Here is a 16,303-nt window from a genome sequence, read left to right as displayed (position 1 = left end):
GGGTCATCCAAGCGCCGCAAAAGGCCGCCATGCCCTGCATACCCCTTTTCTCTTTTCATATGCAGATGAGGGTTCCAGCCAACTTTGGCCCACTGCTTGGATGACATCACCGTATGCAAATCTGTCTTCTGCAGACCTTCCCCCAGGAATGCTTGTACTAGTTGTTGCATTTGGTTTGTTGTTTGGGGGTGCTTCAGTATTAGGCAGCCTTCTGCCCTCCCTTGTTCATCTGAAAATATGTGTTCTCCCTGCAGTTGTTGTCCCCAGATGAGAGTTCCCTTGTGCTGCCTCAGTTGAATCTCCTTTACTTGACAGAGATGTGCCTGAGCAGCGGCCCTCCCCAGCCCTATCCCAAATCATACTTATTTTGCATAGGAGATACCATGGTCATGAAGATTGTTCTCCCAGGGTGAGGTTCATTCATTGCATTCTGGGTATGCTGACCCCTGTGATTTCCCCAAATGTGGGAAACTTGACTGCATTATTTGTGGTAGTGAGTGACTGTGTTTGTGCTTTCCTCTGGTCAGCTCTGGTAAAAGTCAGATTTCTTTGTCTCAGATCTTCCTCTAGCCTTGTTCTTCTTTCGAGAGTTTCCTTGTGCTGCCTCAGTTGGATCTCCTTCACTTGACAGGGGGGTGCCCGAGCAGCGACCCTCCCCAGCTCTAGCCCAACTCCTACTTACCTGCCAGGTGAGATACTATGATCATGAAGGTGCTTCTCCCAGGGCAAGGCTCACCCATTGCACTCTGGGTGTGCTGCTCCTGCGATTTCCCCAAATGTGAGAAACTTGACTGCATAATTTGTGTTTCCCCTGGTCGGCTCTCGTATAATTCAGATCTCTTTGTCTCAGGTCTCTCTCCAGCCTAGTTTGCTGTCTGTTTCCACTTCTCTTTTCTTGAGCCGCTCCCTTCTATGCCCTTGCGCACTATCCTGTCTTCTCCCGTCTGCTTACTTTTTGCCTTCCAACGCACAATGCGAACTACAGGTAGTGCTGCAGGTCCCACACCCTTTTATTTGCCTTACAGAGCAGCTCTGGAGCTGTTACAGTGCCAACTGCTGCAAGAAATCAGCTTGAATGCTTCAGGGGCTGGGGCATAGCCAACATGAGCCCCACACCGAAGGAGGGTGGAGGTGTTTAATGCGAGCTAGGGGTCATCCAAGCGCCGCAAAAGGCTGCCATGCCCTGCACGCCCCTTTTCTCTTTTCATATGCAGACGAGGGTTGAAGCCAACTTTGACCCACTGCTTGGATGACATCACCATATGCAAATCCATCTGCTGCAGGCCTTCCCCCAGGAATGCTTGCACTAGTTGTTGCATTTGGTTTGTTGTTTGGGGGTGCTTCAGTATTAGGCAGCCTTCTGCCCTCCCATGTTCATCTGAAAATATGTGTTCTCCCTGCAGTTGTTGTCCCCAGATGAGAGTTCCCTTGTGCTGCCTCAGTTGAATCTCCTTTACTTGACAGAGATGTGCCTGAGCAGCGGCCCTCCCCAGCCCTATCCCAAATCATACTTATTTTGCATAGGAGATACCATGGTCATGAAGATTGTTCTCCCAGGGTGAGGTTCATTCATTGCATTCTGGGTATGCTGACCCCTGTGATTTCCACAAATGTGGGAAACTCGACTGCATTATTTGTGGTAGTGGGGGACTGTGTTTGTGCTTTCCTCTGGTCAGCTCTGGTAAAAGTCAGATTTCTTTGTCTCAGATTTTCCTCTAGCCTTGTTCTTCTTTCGAGAGTTCCCTTGTGCTGCCTCAGTTGGATCTCCTTCACTTGACAGGGGGCTGCCCGAGCAGCGACCCTCCCCAGCTCTAGCACATGTAAGTTTGTTTTTATTTTACTACATTGTGGTTTGTGGCTCTATACCATGTAATGCATGTCTTTTAACAGTAGTCAAGTCTTCCAATGTGCTTGTTAGTGAAACCCAATACATAGCTTTATTTTATTTTGTTTCTTCAAATATTGAATGCATATGTCTTATAACTTTTTTTTCAATATATAAACATTTTTATTATAAGATTTTCAATGACACAAGTACATCCAAGTTGCAGATTATGGGTTGTGAAGGACAAATCAACCATATAAACAATTTAAGCAATTTAAATTGCATGCAGGTAGTAGAATATCAAACTCCTTGGATGAGAGTTGGTCGTAATAAACTAGGATAGAAAAGAATAAAGTAGAAAATAAGATTTTAAACCTACCGGTAAATCTTTTTCTCGTAGTCCGTAGAGGGTGCTGGGGACTCCGTAAGGACCATGGGGATAGACGGGCTCCGCAGGAGACATGGGCACTTTAAGAAAGACTTTAGTTCTGGGTGTGCACTGGCTCCTCCCTCTATGCGCCTCTATGCCACAGTTAGAGAAACTGTGCCCAGAGGAGACTGACAGTATGAGGAAAGGATTTTGTTAATCCAGGGCAAGATTCATACCAGCCACACCAATCACACTGTATAACTTGTGATAAACTACCCAGTTATGAGTACGAAAAAACAACATACTGTAGCATCAGTGCAGGACCGATGCAACTATAACATAACCCTTATTGAAGCAATAACTATATACAAGTATTGCAGAAGTAGTCCGCACTTGGGATGGGCGCCCAGCATCCTCTACGGACTACGAGAAAAAGATTTACCGGTAGGTTTAAAATCTTATTTTCTCTAACGTCCTAGAGGATGCTGGGGACTCCATAAGGACCATGGGGATTATACCAAAGCTCCAAAACGGGCGGGAGAGTGCGGATGACTCTGCAGCACCGATTGAGCAAACATGAGTTCCTCCTCAGCCAGGGTATCAAACTTATAGTATTTTGAAAAGGTGTTTGAACCTGACCAAGTAGCAGCTCGACACAGCTGTAGTGCCGAGACCCCTCGGGCAGCCGCCCAAGAAGAGCCCACTTTCCTCGTGGAATGGGCCTAGACCGATTTCGGTAACTGCAATCCAGCCATAGAATGCGCTTGCTGAATCGTGTTACAAATCCAGCGAGCAATAGCCTGCTTTGAAGCAGGGGCACCAATCTTGTTGGTTGCATACAGGACAAACAGCGCTTCAGTTTTCCTGACTCTAGCCGTCCTGGCCACGTAAATTTTCAAAGCCCTGACCACATCAAGTAACTCGGAATCCTCCAAGTCACGCGTAGCCAAAGGCACCACAATAGATTGGTTCATATGAAAAGATGAGACCACTTTTGGTAGGAATTGAGGATGGGTCCGCAATTCCGCTCTATCCACATGGAACACCAAATATGGGCTTTTATGTGACAAAGCCGCTAATTCCGACACTCGCCTAGCCGAAGCCAAGGCTAATAACATGACCACCTTCCACGTGAGATATGTTAACTCCACCGTTTTAAGGCTGCTAAAAACTGCTAGCGAGCAATCAACTCAGAATGACCCCCATAGTGTATTGCAAGAAAATATCTGTAAATCCAATGGTACCGTAAGTGCGGTATATACTCGCACTTCTTTGCGGGGCGAGAACATCTCCCCTAAGTGAAGTCAGCCCTATGAATAGAGTTTGTGTGATCCCTGTGCAGCAGTCACAGAAAGGGTTCATCTCTGCAGTTTGTCACTCAAATTACATTGTTGCATTTTTTCTAGAAGTGGATCTGAGAGCTGTTACCCGCAGACCAGCTACAATAATTATCCAGGGATAGTGCGCAAGGGCATAGAAGGGAGCGGCTCAAGAAAAGAGAAGTGGAAACAGACAGCAAACTAGGCTGGAGAGAGACCTGAGACAAAGAGATCTGAATTATACGAGAGCCGACCAGGGGAAACACAAATTATGCAGTCAAGTTTCCCACATTTGGGGAAATCGCAGGAGCAGCACACCCAGAGTGCAATGGGTGAGCCTTGCCCTGGGAGAAGCACCTTCATGATCATAGTATCTCACCTGGCAGGTACAGTAAGTAGGAGTTGGGCTAGAGCTGGGGAGGGTCGCTGCTCGGGCACCCCCCTGTCAAGTGAAGGAGATCCAACTGAGGCAGCACAAGGAAACTCTCGAAAGAAGAACAAGGCTAGAGGAAGATCTGAGACAAAGAAATCTGACTTTTACCAGAGCTGACCAGAGGAAAGCACAAACACAGTCACTCACTACCACAAATAATGCAGTCAAGTTTCCCACATTTGGGGAAATCACAGGGGTCAGCATACCCAGAATGCAATGAATGAACCTCACCCTGGGAGAACAATCTTCATGACCATGGTATCTCCTATGCAAAATAAGTATGATTTGGGATAGGGCTGGGGAGGGCCGCTGCTCAGGCACATCTCTGTCAAGTAAAGGAGATTCAACTGAGGCAGCACAAGGGAACTCTCATCTGGGGACAACAACTGCAGGGAGAACACATATTTTCAGATGAACATGGGAGGGCAGAAGGCTGCCTAATACTGAAGCACCCCCAAACAACAAACCAAATGCAACAACTAGTACAAGCATTCCTGGGGGAAGGTCTGCAGAAGACGGATTTGCATACGGTGATGTCATCCAAGCAGTGGGCCAAAGTTGGCTGGAACCCTCATCTGCATATGAAAAGAGAAAAGGGGTATGCAGGGCATGGCGGCCTTTTGCGGCGCTTGGATGACCCCTAGTTCGCATTAAATACCCCCACCCTCCTTCTGTGTGGGGCTCATGTTGGCCATGCCCCAGTCCCTGAAGCATTCAAGCTGATTTCTTGCAGCAGCTGGGCACTGTAACAGCTCCAGAGCTGCTCTGTAAGGCAAGTAAAAGTGTGTGGGCCCTGCAGCACTACCTGTAGTTTGCATTGTGCATTGTAAGGCACAAAGTAAGCAGACGGGAGGAGAAGTCAGGATAGTGCACAAGGGTATAGAAGGGAGGGGCTCAAGAAAAAAGAAGTGGAAACAGACAGCAAACTAGGCTGGAGAGAGACCTGAGACAAAGAGATCTGAATTATATGAGAGCCGACCAGGGGAAACACAAATTACGCAGTCAAGTTTCCCACATTTGGGGAAATCACAGGGGCAGCACACCCAGAGTGCAATGGGTGATCCTTGCCATGGGAGAAGCAACTTCATGATCATAGTATCTCACCTGGCAGGTAAGTAGGAGTTGGGCTAGAGCTGGGGAGGGTCGCTGCTCGGGCAGCCCCCTGTCAAGTGAAGGAGATCCAACTGAGGCAGCACAAGGGAACTCTCGAAAGAAGAACAAGGCTAGAGGAAAATCTGAGACAAAGAAATCTGACTTTTACCAGAGCTGACCAGAGGAAAGCACAAACACAGTCCCCCACTACCACAAATAATGCAGTCGAGTTTCCCACATTTGTGGAAATCACAGGGGTCAGCATACCCAGAATGCAATGAATGAACCTCACCCTGGGAGAACAATCTTCATGACCATGGTATCTCCTATGCAAAATAAGTATGATTTGGGATAGGGCTGGGGAGGGCCGCTGCTCAGGCACATCTCTGTCAAGTAAAGGAGATTCAACTGAGGCAGCACAAGGGAACTCTCATCTGGGGACAACAACTGCAGGGAGAACACATATTTTCAGATGAACATGGGAGGGCAGAAGGCTACCTAATACTGAAGCACCCCAAAACAACAAACAAAATGCAACAACTAGTGCAGGCATTCCTGGGGGAAGGCCTGCAGCAGATGGATTTGCATATGGTGATGTCATCCAAGCAGTGGGTCAAAGTTGGCTTCAACCCTCGTCTGCATATGAAAAGAGAAAAGGGGCGTGCAGGGCATGGCAGCCTTTTGCGGCGCTTGGATGACCCCTAGCTCGCATTAAACACCTTCACCCTCCTTCGGTGTGGGGCTCATGTTGGCCATGCCCCAGCCCCTGAAGCATTCAAGCTGATTTCTTGCAGCAACTGGGCACTGTAACAGCTCCAGAGCTGCTCTGTAAGGCAAGTAAAAGGGTGTGGGCCCTGCAGCACTACCTGTAGTTTGCATTGTGCATTGTAAGGCACAAAGTAAGCAGACGGGAGGAGAAGTCAGGATAGTGCACAAGGGTATAGAAGGGAGGGGCTCAAGAAAAAAGAAGTGGAAACAGACAGCAAACTAGGCTGGAGAGAGACCTGAGACAAAGAGATCTGAATTATATGAGAGCCGACCAGGGGAAACACAAATTACGCAGTCAAATTTCCCACATTTGGGGAAATCACAGGGGCAGCACACCCAGAGTGCAATGGGTGATCCTTGCCCAGGGAGAAGCAACTTCATGATCATAGTATCTCACCTGGCAGGTAAGTAGGAGTTGGGCTAGAGCTGGGGAGGGTCGCTGCTCGGGCACCCCCCTGTCAAGTGAAGGAGATCCAACTGAGGCAGCACAAGGGAACTCTCGAAAGAAGAACAAGGCTAGAGGAAAATCTGAGACAAAGAAATCTGACTTTTACCAGAGCTGACCAGAGGAAAGCACAAACACAGTCCCCCACTACCACAAATAATGCAGTCGAGTTTCCCACATTTAAGGAAATCACAGGGGTCAGCATACCCAGAATGCAATGAATGAACCTCACCCTGGGAGAACAATCTTCATGACCATGGTATCTCCTATGCAAAATAAGTATGATTTGGGATAGGGCTGGGGAGGGCCGCTGCTCAGGCACATCTCTGTCAAGTAAAGAAGATTCAACTGAGGCAGCACAAGGGAACTCTCATCTGGGGACAACAACTGCAGGGAGAACACATATTTTCAGATGAACATGGGAGGGCAGAAGGCTGCCTAATACTGAAGCACCCCCAAACAACAAACCAAATGCAACAACTAGTGCAAGCATTCCTGGGGGAAGGCTGCAGCAGATGGATTTGCATATGGTGATGTCATCCAAGCAGTGGGTCAAAGTTGGCTTCAACCCTCGTCTGCATATGAAAAGAGAAAAGGGGCGTGCAGGGCATGGCGGCCTTTTGCGGCGATTGGATGACCCCTAGTTCGCATTAAACACCTCCACCCTCCTTCGGTGTGGGGCTCATGTTGGCTATGCCCCAGCCCCTGAAGCATTCAAGCTGATTTCTTGCAGCAGCTAGGCACTGTAACAGCTCCAGAGCTGCTCTGTAAGGCAAGTAAAAGGGCGTGGGCCCTGCAGCACTACCTTTAGTTCGCATTGTGCGTTGGAAGGCACAAATTAAGCAGACGGGAGAAGTCAGGATAGTGCGCAAGGGCATAGAAGGGAGCGGCTCAAGAAAAAAGAAGTGGAAATAGACAGCAAACTAGGCTGGAGAGAGACCTGAGACAAAGAGATCTGAATTATACGAGAGCCGACCAGGGGAAACACAAATTATGCAGTCAAGTTTCCCACATTTGGGGAAATCGCAGGAGCAGCACACCCAGAGTGCAATGGGTGAGACTTGCCCTGGGAGAAGCACCTTCATGATCATAGTATCTCACCTGGCAGGTAAGTAGGATTTGGGATAGAGCTGGGGAGGGTCGCTGCTCGGGCACCCCCCTGTCAAGTGAAGTAGATCCAACTGAGGCAGCACAAGGAAACTCTCGATAGAAGAACAAGGCTAGAGGAAGATCTGAGACAAATAAATCTGACTTTTACCAGAGCTGACCAGAGGAAAGAACAAACACAGTCCCCCACTACCACAAATAATGCAGTCGAGTTTCCCACATTTGGGGAAATCATAGGGATCAGCATACCCAGAATGCAATGAATGAACCTCACCCTGGGAGAACAATTTTCATGACCATGATATCTCCTATGCAAAATAAGTATGACTTGGGATAGGGCTGGGGAGGGCCGCTGCTCAGGCACATCTCTGTCAAGTAAAGGAGATTCAACTGAGGCAGCACAAGGGAACTCTCATCTGGGGACAACAACTGCAGGGAGAACACATATTTTCAGATGAACATGGGAGGGCAGAAGGCTGCCTAATACTGAAGCACCCCCAAACAACAAACCAAATGCAACAACTAGTGCAAGCATTCCTGGGGGAAGGCCTGCAGCAGATGGATTTGCATATGGTGATGTCATCCAAGCAGTGGGTCAAAGTTGGCTTCAACCCTCGTCTGCATATGAAAAGAGAAAAGGGGCGTGCAGGGCATGGCGGCCTTTTGCGGCGCTTGGATGACCCCTAGTTTGCATTAAACGCCTCCACCCTCCTTCGGTGTGGGGCTATGCCCCAGCCCCTGAAGCATTCAAGCTGATTTCTTGCAGCAGCTGGGCACTGTAACAGCTCCAGAGCTGCTCTGTAAGGCAAGTAAAAGGGTGTGGGCCCTGCAGCACTACCTGTGGTTTGCATTGTGCGTTGGAAGGCACAAAGTAAGCAGACGGGAGAAGTCAGGATAGTGCGCAAGGGCATAGAAGGGAGCAACTCAAGAAAAGAGAAGTGGAAACAGACAGCAAACTAGGCTGGAGAGAGACCTGAGACAAAGAGATCTGAATTATACGAGAGCCGACCAGGGGAAACACAAATTATGCAGTCAAGTGTCCAACATTTGGGGAAACCGCAGGAGCAGCACACCCAGAGTGCAATGGGTGAGCCTTGCCCTGGGAGAAGCACCTTCATGATCATAGTATCTCACCTGGCAGGTAAGTAGAAGTTGGGCTAGAGCTGGGGAGGGTCGCTGCTTGGGCACCCCCCTGTCAAGTGAAGGAGATCCAACTGAGGCAGCACATGGAAACTCTCGAAAGAAGAACAAGGCTAGAGGAAGATCTGAGACAAATAAATCTGACTTTTACCAGAGCTGACCAGAGGAAAGCACAAACACAGTCCCCCACTACCACAAATAATGCAGTCGAGTTTCCCACATTTGGGGAAATCACAGGGGTCAGCATACCCAGAATGCAATGAATGAACCTCACCCTGGGAGAACAATCTTCATGACCATGGTATCTCCTATGCAAAATAAGTATGATTTGGGATAGGGCTGGGGAGGGCCGCTGCTCAGGCACATCTCTGTCAAGAATTTATAAAGTCTATACATATATATAACCAAATGTCAATATATATATATAGAACCCAGCGATTCTATCAAAACTTATCTATTTCACCAATTTGTTGCTTATTTAATCTTTATACATCTATTAATTTTCACCATATATTATAAAATGCTGCTCCCATAGGTAGTACTGTTCTACCAATAATAAACCAAATTTTAAAGATAATCACACTTGTTATTAAGGGAGCGCAAAAAATAAAATATACAAGCTCTTTATTTTTAAAAAATATATATAGACAGAAGAAACCCACATTCAATAAAATACAATGGAGTCAACATATATAGGCACCACTATCCATATCTAAATGTAATCAGGATCTATTTCATATTGCCCTTGATGACAACGGAATGTTTATTAAAGTGTCCAAAAAATCCTCCTGGATACAGCTGTTGTAATTTAATCATTACTTTCCAATTGTAATTGATACATTAAATTCCTTCTTGTGGATGAACAGCAACAGTTGTAACCAACGCCTCTTATTTACTGCAGTTAAAGTTCATATGTAACTCACGTGAGTAATGAAAGAAAACAGGGGGAGAGCGCTGTGATGGTTGGTGAAACACAGCGGTATGCTACGACCCCCGTTAACCGTGGCTGGATCTTATTGGCACTCGCGGTCGGGATATTTCTCCCTGCCGTGGGGTAGAGACCTCCTTTTGCTCGGTCTCAAATTGCTTTTTCCCCTTCACCGCTGTCTTTACATCAGACGTCCGCCGTGATGTAGCTCGTTCATGAACGGGCTTATATCTCAGCAATCAGAGTGTCCGGTAATCACCTTCCTTACGCGTTTTTCCGCTGTTATCCAAGAGCGGTTTCGTCAGAGGATACATCAGCAGCCTAGCAGGCTCTTTTTAAAATGCACCGGACCAATAGCATTACTAATTAGTTGATTGGATACATACATGTACTAATTGGATGCATACATGTAATGACTCACATATGGAACAACTTTCTAATTGCAATTGCACATATAAAGGCATTTCATAATATAAAAATAAGCAACATGGTGATTAAAAATAATAATAAAATAAGCAACAAGGTGGTTTAAAAAATAACAGAAAATATATAATCTATATACAGATTAACCTATAATCTTTCAATCAATACCTCATATCTATAATCACATATACATAATTCAGAGACTCAGCACTAAGGATCCCCATTTACTTATATAAAACCTTTTAGGGTAACATAAATCCATGCCATTACTAAAGCAGTTCTTGTGGCGCAGGGGAAACATCAAATGCACTCTATGCAGCTAGTCCCATGTTCGAATCCAACCTGCTCAGCTTAACATCCATATTATTTATTTACTTTTAATGGGATCATTCTATCAATTCATTTTTACCTTTAATTTTTGTTAATATTATTTCTATATTTCATTATTTTAACCCCTGGAATAACTACATTGCTGTTTAAACAACAAAAAGAATTGAAGAAAAAATAAATATTAAACAGACAATTTAAGGATTCGAAGATTTAAATATTTAAAGATTTTAAAATTTAAAACAGGGAGGGGGGGGAGGGAGGGGGGCCTTTTGGGAGAAGGAGGGGAAAAAAATAAAAATAGAAAAAAAAATATATATAGAACCAAGAGAAAGTGTAAAAAGAGGATGGAGGAAGAAATCTGATGTTCATCATTACTAGTGGATTTTACTAAAGAACTTTAAAGGAACACACACAACAGGATTATACAGTTTCATCCTAAGAGGAAAGCTGTTTCCAAAATAGCTACTTCTAATAATTTTTTTATTTATTAAACATACAATAAATGGATATTCAATAAATAATGTATTAGGTAAATCAATAGATAAAATCTTCAGAGACTGCCAATGTTGTTCAGTTCGATGCTCTCATTCAGACCATCAGGTGTAAGGGTACCCAAAGAAAAAATCCAAAATGCCTCCCTTGTCAAGTAAAGGAGATTCAACTGAGGCAGCACAAGGGAACTCTCATCTGGGGACAACAACTGCAGGGAGAACACATATTTTCAGATGAACATGGGAGGGCAGAAGGCTGCCTAATACTGAAGCACCCCCAAACAACAAACCAAATGCAACAACTAGTACAAGCATTCCTGGGGGAAGGCCTGCAGCAGATGGATTTGCATATGGTGATGTCATCCAAGCAGTGGGTCAAAGTTGGCTTCAACCCTCGTCTGCATATGAAAAGAGAAAAGGGGCGTGCAGGGCATGGCGGCCTTTTGCGGCGCTTGGATGACCCCTAGTTCGCATTAAACACCTCCACCCTACTTCGGTGTGGGGCTCATGTTGGCTATGCCCCAGCCCCTGAAGCATTCAAGCTGATTACTTACAGCAGCTGGGCACTGTAATAGCTCCAGAGCTGCTCTGTAAGGCAACTAAAAGGGTGTGGGCCCTGCAGCACTACCTGTAGTTCGCATTGTGCGTTGGACGGCACAAAGTAAGCAGACGGTAGAAGTCAAGATAGTGCGCAAGGGCATAGAAGGTAGTGGCTCAAGAAAAGAGAAGTGTAAACAGACAGCAAACTAGGCTGGAGAGAGACATGAGACAAAGAGATCTGAATTATACGAGAGCCGACCAGGGGAAACACAAATTATGCAGTCAAGTTTCCCACATTTGGGGATATCGCAGGAGCAGCACACCCAGAGTGCAATTGGTGAGCCTTGCCCTGGGAGAAGCACCTTCATGATCATAGTATCTCACCTAGCAGGTAAGTAGGAGTTGGGCTAGAGCTGGGGAGGGTCACTGCTCGGGCACCCCCCTGTCAAGTGAAGGAGATCCAACTAAGGCAACACAAGGGAACTCTCGAAAGAAGAACAAGGCTAGAGGAAGATCTGAGACAAAGAAATCTGACTTTTACCAGAGCTGACCAGAGGAAAGCACAAACACAGTCCCCCACTACCACAAATAATGCTGTCAAGTTTACCACATTTGGGGAAATAACAGGGGTCAGCATACCCAGAATGCAATGAATGAACCTCACCCTGGGAGAACAATCTTCATGACCATAGTATCTCCTATGCAAAATAAGTATGATTTGGGATAGGGCTGGAGAGGGCCGCTGCTCAGGCACATCTCTGTCAAGTAAAGGAGATTCAACTGAGGCAGCACAAGGGAACTCTCATCTGGGGACAACAACTGCAGGAGGTACACATATTTTCAGATGAACATGGGAGGGCAGAAGGCTGCCTAATACTGAAGCACCCCCAAACAACAAACCAAATGCAACAACTAGTGCAAGCATTCCTGGGGGAAGGCCTGCAGCAGATGGATTTGCATATGGTGATGTCATCCAAGCAGTGGGTCAAAGTTGGCTTCAACCCTCGTCTGCATATGAAAAGATAAAATTGGCATGCAGGGCATGGCGGCCTTTTGCGGTGCTTCGATGACCCCTAGTTCGCATTAAACACCTCCACCCTCCTTCGGTGTGGGGCTCATGATGGCTATGCCCCAGCCCCTGAAGCATTCAAGCTGATTTCTTGCAGCAGCTGGGCACTGTAACAGCTCCAGAGCTGCTCTGTAAGGCAAGTAAAAGGGTGTGGGCCCTGCAGCACTACCTGTAGTTTGCATTGTGCGTTGGAAGGCACAAAGTAAGCAGACGGGAGAAGTCAGGACAGTGCGCAAGGGCATAGAAGGGAGCAACTCAAGAAAAGAGAAGTGGAAACAGACTGCAAATTAGGCTGGAGAGAGACCTGAGACAAAGAGATCTGAATTATACGAGAGCCGACCAGGTGAAACACAAATTATGCAGTCAAGTGTCCAACATTTGGGGAAACCGCAGGAGTAGCCCACCCAGAGTGCAATGGGTGAGCCTTGCCCTGGGAGAAGCACCTTCATGATCATAGTATCTCACCTGGCAGGTAAGTAGGAGCTGGGCTAGAGCTGGGGAGGGTCGCTGCTCGGGCACCCCCCTGTCAAGTGAAGGAGATCCAACTGAGGCAGCACAAGGGAACTCTCGAAAGAAGAACAAGGCTAGAGGAAGATCTGAGACAAAGAAATCTGACTTTTACCAGAGCTGACCAGAGGAAAGCACAAACACAGTCCCTCACTACCACAAATAATGCAGTCCAGTTTCCCACATTTGGGGAAATCACAGGGGTCAGCATACCCAGAATGCAATGAATGAACCTCACCCTGGGAAAACAATCTTCATGACCATGGTATCTCCTATGCAAAATAAGTATGATTTGGGATAGAGCTGGGGAGGGCCGCTGCTCAGGCACATCTCTGTCAAGTAAAGGAGATTCAACTGAGGCAGCACAAGGGAACTCTCATCGGGGGACAACAACTGCAGGGAGAACACAAATTTTCAGATGAACATGGGAGGGCAGAAGGCTGCCTAATACTGAAGCACCCCCAAACAACAAACCAAATGCAACAACTAGTGCAAGCATTCCTGGGGGAAGGCCTGCAGCAGATGGATTTGCATATGGTGATGTCATCCAAGCAGTGGGTCAAAGTTGGCTTCAACACTCATCTGCATATGAATAGAGAAGAGGGGCATGCAGGGCATGGCGGCCTTTTGCGGCGCTTGGATGACCCCTAGTTCGCATTAAACACCTCCACCCTCCTTCGGTGTGGGGCTCATGTTGGCTATGCCCCAGCCCCTGAAGCATTCAAGCTGATTTCTTGCAGCAGCTGGGCACTGTAACAGCTCCAGAGCTGCTCTGTAAGGCAAGTAAAAGGGTGTGGGCCCTGCAGCACTACCTGTAGTTCGCATTGTGCGTTGGAAGGCACAAAGTAAGCAGACGGGAGAAGTCAGGATAGTGCGCAAGGGCATAGAAGGGAGCGGCTCAAGAAAAGAGAAGTGGAAACAGACAGCAAACTAGGCTGGAGAGAGACCTGAGACAAAGACATCTGAATTATACGAGAGCCGACCAGGGGAAACACAAATTATGCAGTCAAGTTTCCCACATTTGGGGAAATCACAGGGGCAGCACACCAAGAGTGCGATGGGTGAGCCTTGCCCTGGGAGAAGCACCTACATGATCATAGTATCTCACCTGGCAGGTAAGTAGGAGTTAGGCTAGAGCTGGGGAGGGTCGCTGCTCGGGCACCCCCCTGTCAAGTGAAGGAGATCCAACTGAGGCAGCACAAGGGAACTCTCGAAAGAAGAACAAGGCTAGAGGAAGATCTGAGACAAAGAAATCTGACTTTTACCAGAGCTGACCAGAGGAAAGCACAAACACAGCCCCCCACTACCACAAATAATGCAGTCGAGTTTCCAACATTTGGGGAAATCACAGGGGTCAGCATACCCAGAATGCAATGAATGAACCTCACCCTGGGAGAACAATCTTCATGACCATGGTATCTCCTATGCAAAATAAGTATGATTTGGGATAGGGATGGGGAGGGCCGCTGCTCAGGCACATCTCTGTCAAGTAAAGGCGATTCAACTGAGGCAGCACAAGGGAACTCTCATCTTGGGACAACAACTGCAGGGAGAACACATATTTTCAGATGAACATGGGAGGGCAGAAGGCTGCCTAATACTGAAGCACCCCCAAACAACAAACCAAATGCAACAACTAGTGCAAGCATTCCTGGGGAAGGCCTGCAGCAGATGGATTTGCATATGGTGATGTCATCCAAGCAGTGGGTCAAAGTTGGCTTCAACCCTCGTCTGCATATGAAAAGAAAAAAGGGATGTGCAGGGAATGGTGGCCTTTTGCGGCGCTTGGATGACCCCTAATTCGCATTAAACATCTCCACCCTCCTTCGGTGTGGGGCTCATGTTGGTTATGCCCCAGCCCCTGAAGCATTCAAGCTGATTTCTTGCAGCAGCTGGGCACTGTAACAGCTCCAGAGCTGCTCTTTTAAGCATGTAAAAGGGTGTGGGCCCTGCAGCACTACCTGTAGTTTGCATTGTGCGTTGGAAGGCACAAAGTAAGCAGACAGGAGAGGTCAGAATAGTGCGCAAGGGCATAGAAGGGAGCGGCTCAAGAAAAGAGAAGTGGAAACAGACAGCAAACTAGGCTGGAAAGAGACCTGAGACAAAGAGATCTGAATTATACGAGAGCCGACCAGGGGAAACACAAATTATGCAGTCAAGTTTCCCACATTTGGGGAAATCACAGGGGCAGCACACCAAGAGTGCAATGGGTGAGCCTTGCCCTGGGAGAAGCACCTACATGATCATAGTATCTCACCTGGCAGGTAAGTAGGAGTTGGGCTAGAGCTGGGTAGGGTCGCTGCTCGGGCACTTCCCTGTCAAGTGAAGGAGATCCAACTGAGTCAGCACAAGGGAACTCTCGAAAGAAGAACAAGGCTAGAGGAAGATCTGAGACAAATAAATCTGACTTTTACCAGAGCTGACCAGAGAAAAGCACAAACACAGTCCCCCACTACCACAAATAATGAAGTCGAGTTTCCCACATTTGGGGAAATCACAGGGGTCAGCATACCCAGAATGCAATGAATGAACCTCACCCTGGGATAACAGTCTTCATTACCATGATATCTCCTATGCAAAATAAGTATGATTTGGGATAGGGCTGGGGAGGGCCGCTACTCAGGCACATCTCTGTCAAGTAAAGGAGATTCAACTGACGCAGCACAAGGGAACTCTCATCTGGGGACAACAACTGCAGGGAGAACACATATTTTCAGATGAACATGGGAGGGCAGAAGGCTGCCTAATACTGAAGCACACCCAAACAACAAACCAAATGCAACAACTAGTACAAGCATTCCTGGGGGAAGGTCTGCAGAAGACGGATTTGCATACAGTGATGTCATCCAAGCAGTGGGCACGGTTGGCTGGAACCCTCATCTGCATATGAAAAGAGAAAAGGGGTATGCAGGGAATGGCGGCCTTTTGCGGCGCTTGGATGACCCTTAGTTCGCATTAAACACCCCCACCCTCCTTCGGTGTGGGGCTCATGTTTGCAATGCCCCAGCCCCTGAAGCATTCAAGCTGATTTCTTGCAGCAGCTTGGCACTGTAACAGCTCCAGAGCTGCTCTGTAATGCAAGTAAAAGTTTGTGGGCCCTGCAGCACTACCTGTAGTTTGCATTGTGCATTGGAAGGCACAAAGTAAGCAGACAGGAGGAGAAGTCAGGATAGTGCACAAGGGTATAGAAGGGAGGGGCTCAAAAAAAAAGAAGTGGAAACAGACTGCAAACTAGGCTGGAGAGAGACCTGAGACAAAGAGATCTGAATTATATGAAAGCCGACCAGTGGAAACACAAATTATGCAGTCAAGTTTCCCACATTTGGGGAAATCACAGGGGCAGCACACCCAGAGTGCAATGGGTGAGCCTTGTCCTTGCACCTTCATGATCATAGTATCTCACCTGGCAGGTAAGTAGGAGTTGGGCTAGAGCTGGGGAGGGTCGCTGCTTGGGCACCCCCCTGTCAAGTAAAGGAGATCCAACTGAGGCAGCACAAGGGAACTCTCGAAAGAAGA

At 47.3% G+C, this 16,303-nt stretch overlaps 20 non-coding genes and 2 pseudogenes across 20 annotated transcripts; 3 read left to right on the top strand and 19 right to left on the bottom strand.

The window, feature by feature from the left end:
• Window positions 1-358: 358 nt before the first annotated feature.
• Window positions 359-522, top strand: LOC134951368 (U1 spliceosomal RNA). The gene has a single exon (XR_010184121.1). It is a non-coding gene; the product is annotated as a U1 spliceosomal RNA (small nuclear RNA).
• Window positions 523-674: 152 nt separating this feature from the next.
• Window positions 675-837, top strand: LOC134952402 (U1 spliceosomal RNA). Its single transcript, XR_010184934.1, has one exon. It is a non-coding gene; the product is annotated as a U1 spliceosomal RNA (small nuclear RNA).
• Window positions 838-1,507: 670 nt separating this feature from the next.
• LOC134950731 (U1 spliceosomal RNA) lies at window positions 1,508-1,671 on the top strand. Its single transcript, XR_010183599.1, has one exon. It is a non-coding gene; the product is annotated as a U1 spliceosomal RNA (small nuclear RNA).
• Window positions 1,672-3,745: 2,074 nt separating this feature from the next.
• Window positions 3,746-3,909, bottom strand: LOC134952746 (U1 spliceosomal RNA). The gene has a single exon (XR_010185181.1). It is a non-coding gene; the product is annotated as a U1 spliceosomal RNA (small nuclear RNA).
• A 156-nt stretch (window positions 3,910-4,065) lies between these two features.
• LOC134951367 (U1 spliceosomal RNA) lies at window positions 4,066-4,229 on the bottom strand. The gene has a single exon (XR_010184120.1). It is a non-coding gene; the product is annotated as a U1 spliceosomal RNA (small nuclear RNA).
• A 695-nt stretch (window positions 4,230-4,924) lies between these two features.
• Window positions 4,925-5,066, bottom strand: LOC134953468 (U1 spliceosomal RNA; annotated as a pseudogene).
• A 152-nt stretch (window positions 5,067-5,218) lies between these two features.
• On the bottom strand, window positions 5,219-5,382 carry LOC134950730 (U1 spliceosomal RNA). The gene has a single exon (XR_010183598.1). It is a non-coding gene; the product is annotated as a U1 spliceosomal RNA (small nuclear RNA).
• Window positions 5,383-6,077: 695 nt separating this feature from the next.
• Window positions 6,078-6,219, bottom strand: LOC134953372 (U1 spliceosomal RNA; annotated as a pseudogene).
• A 152-nt stretch (window positions 6,220-6,371) lies between these two features.
• On the bottom strand, window positions 6,372-6,535 carry LOC134950669 (U1 spliceosomal RNA). Its single transcript, XR_010183548.1, has one exon. It is a non-coding gene; the product is annotated as a U1 spliceosomal RNA (small nuclear RNA).
• Window positions 6,536-7,205: 670 nt separating this feature from the next.
• On the bottom strand, window positions 7,206-7,368 carry LOC134952420 (U1 spliceosomal RNA). Its single transcript, XR_010184945.1, has one exon. It is a non-coding gene; the product is annotated as a U1 spliceosomal RNA (small nuclear RNA).
• Window positions 7,369-7,520: 152 nt separating this feature from the next.
• Window positions 7,521-7,684, bottom strand: LOC134951185 (U1 spliceosomal RNA). Its single transcript, XR_010183973.1, has one exon. It is a non-coding gene; the product is annotated as a U1 spliceosomal RNA (small nuclear RNA).
• Window positions 7,685-8,345: 661 nt separating this feature from the next.
• Window positions 8,346-8,508, bottom strand: LOC134952872 (U1 spliceosomal RNA). Its single transcript, XR_010185255.1, has one exon. It is a non-coding gene; the product is annotated as a U1 spliceosomal RNA (small nuclear RNA).
• A 152-nt stretch (window positions 8,509-8,660) lies between these two features.
• On the bottom strand, window positions 8,661-8,824 carry LOC134950319 (U1 spliceosomal RNA). Its single transcript, XR_010183258.1, has one exon. It is a non-coding gene; the product is annotated as a U1 spliceosomal RNA (small nuclear RNA).
• Window positions 8,825-11,447: 2,623 nt separating this feature from the next.
• On the bottom strand, window positions 11,448-11,610 carry LOC134953253 (U1 spliceosomal RNA). Its single transcript, XR_010185520.1, has one exon. It is a non-coding gene; the product is annotated as a U1 spliceosomal RNA (small nuclear RNA).
• Window positions 11,611-11,762: 152 nt separating this feature from the next.
• Window positions 11,763-11,926, bottom strand: LOC134951118 (U1 spliceosomal RNA). Its single transcript, XR_010183916.1, has one exon. It is a non-coding gene; the product is annotated as a U1 spliceosomal RNA (small nuclear RNA).
• A 671-nt stretch (window positions 11,927-12,597) lies between these two features.
• Window positions 12,598-12,760, bottom strand: LOC134953063 (U1 spliceosomal RNA). Its single transcript, XR_010185401.1, has one exon. It is a non-coding gene; the product is annotated as a U1 spliceosomal RNA (small nuclear RNA).
• A 152-nt stretch (window positions 12,761-12,912) lies between these two features.
• LOC134951467 (U1 spliceosomal RNA) lies at window positions 12,913-13,076 on the bottom strand. Its single transcript, XR_010184201.1, has one exon. It is a non-coding gene; the product is annotated as a U1 spliceosomal RNA (small nuclear RNA).
• Window positions 13,077-13,747: 671 nt separating this feature from the next.
• LOC134953442 (U1 spliceosomal RNA) lies at window positions 13,748-13,910 on the bottom strand. Its single transcript, XR_010185581.1, has one exon. It is a non-coding gene; the product is annotated as a U1 spliceosomal RNA (small nuclear RNA).
• A 152-nt stretch (window positions 13,911-14,062) lies between these two features.
• LOC134950918 (U1 spliceosomal RNA) lies at window positions 14,063-14,226 on the bottom strand. The gene has a single exon (XR_010183752.1). It is a non-coding gene; the product is annotated as a U1 spliceosomal RNA (small nuclear RNA).
• Window positions 14,227-14,896: 670 nt separating this feature from the next.
• Window positions 14,897-15,059, bottom strand: LOC134953119 (U1 spliceosomal RNA). Its single transcript, XR_010185436.1, has one exon. It is a non-coding gene; the product is annotated as a U1 spliceosomal RNA (small nuclear RNA).
• Window positions 15,060-15,211: 152 nt separating this feature from the next.
• LOC134951943 (U1 spliceosomal RNA) lies at window positions 15,212-15,375 on the bottom strand. The gene has a single exon (XR_010184582.1). It is a non-coding gene; the product is annotated as a U1 spliceosomal RNA (small nuclear RNA).
• Window positions 15,376-16,048: 673 nt separating this feature from the next.
• On the bottom strand, window positions 16,049-16,205 carry LOC134953655 (U1 spliceosomal RNA). The gene has a single exon (XR_010185700.1). It is a non-coding gene; the product is annotated as a U1 spliceosomal RNA (small nuclear RNA).
• Window positions 16,206-16,303: the final 98 nt, after the last annotated feature.

This window comes from Pseudophryne corroboree, chromosome 8, assembly GCF_028390025.1.
Source record: "Pseudophryne corroboree isolate aPseCor3 chromosome 8, aPseCor3.hap2, whole genome shotgun sequence".
NCBI lineage: Eukaryota > Metazoa > Chordata > Amphibia > Anura > Myobatrachidae > Pseudophryne > Pseudophryne corroboree.
Note: the sequence above shows the minus strand (reverse complement) of the source record. Positions and strands in the feature narration are given on the sequence as shown.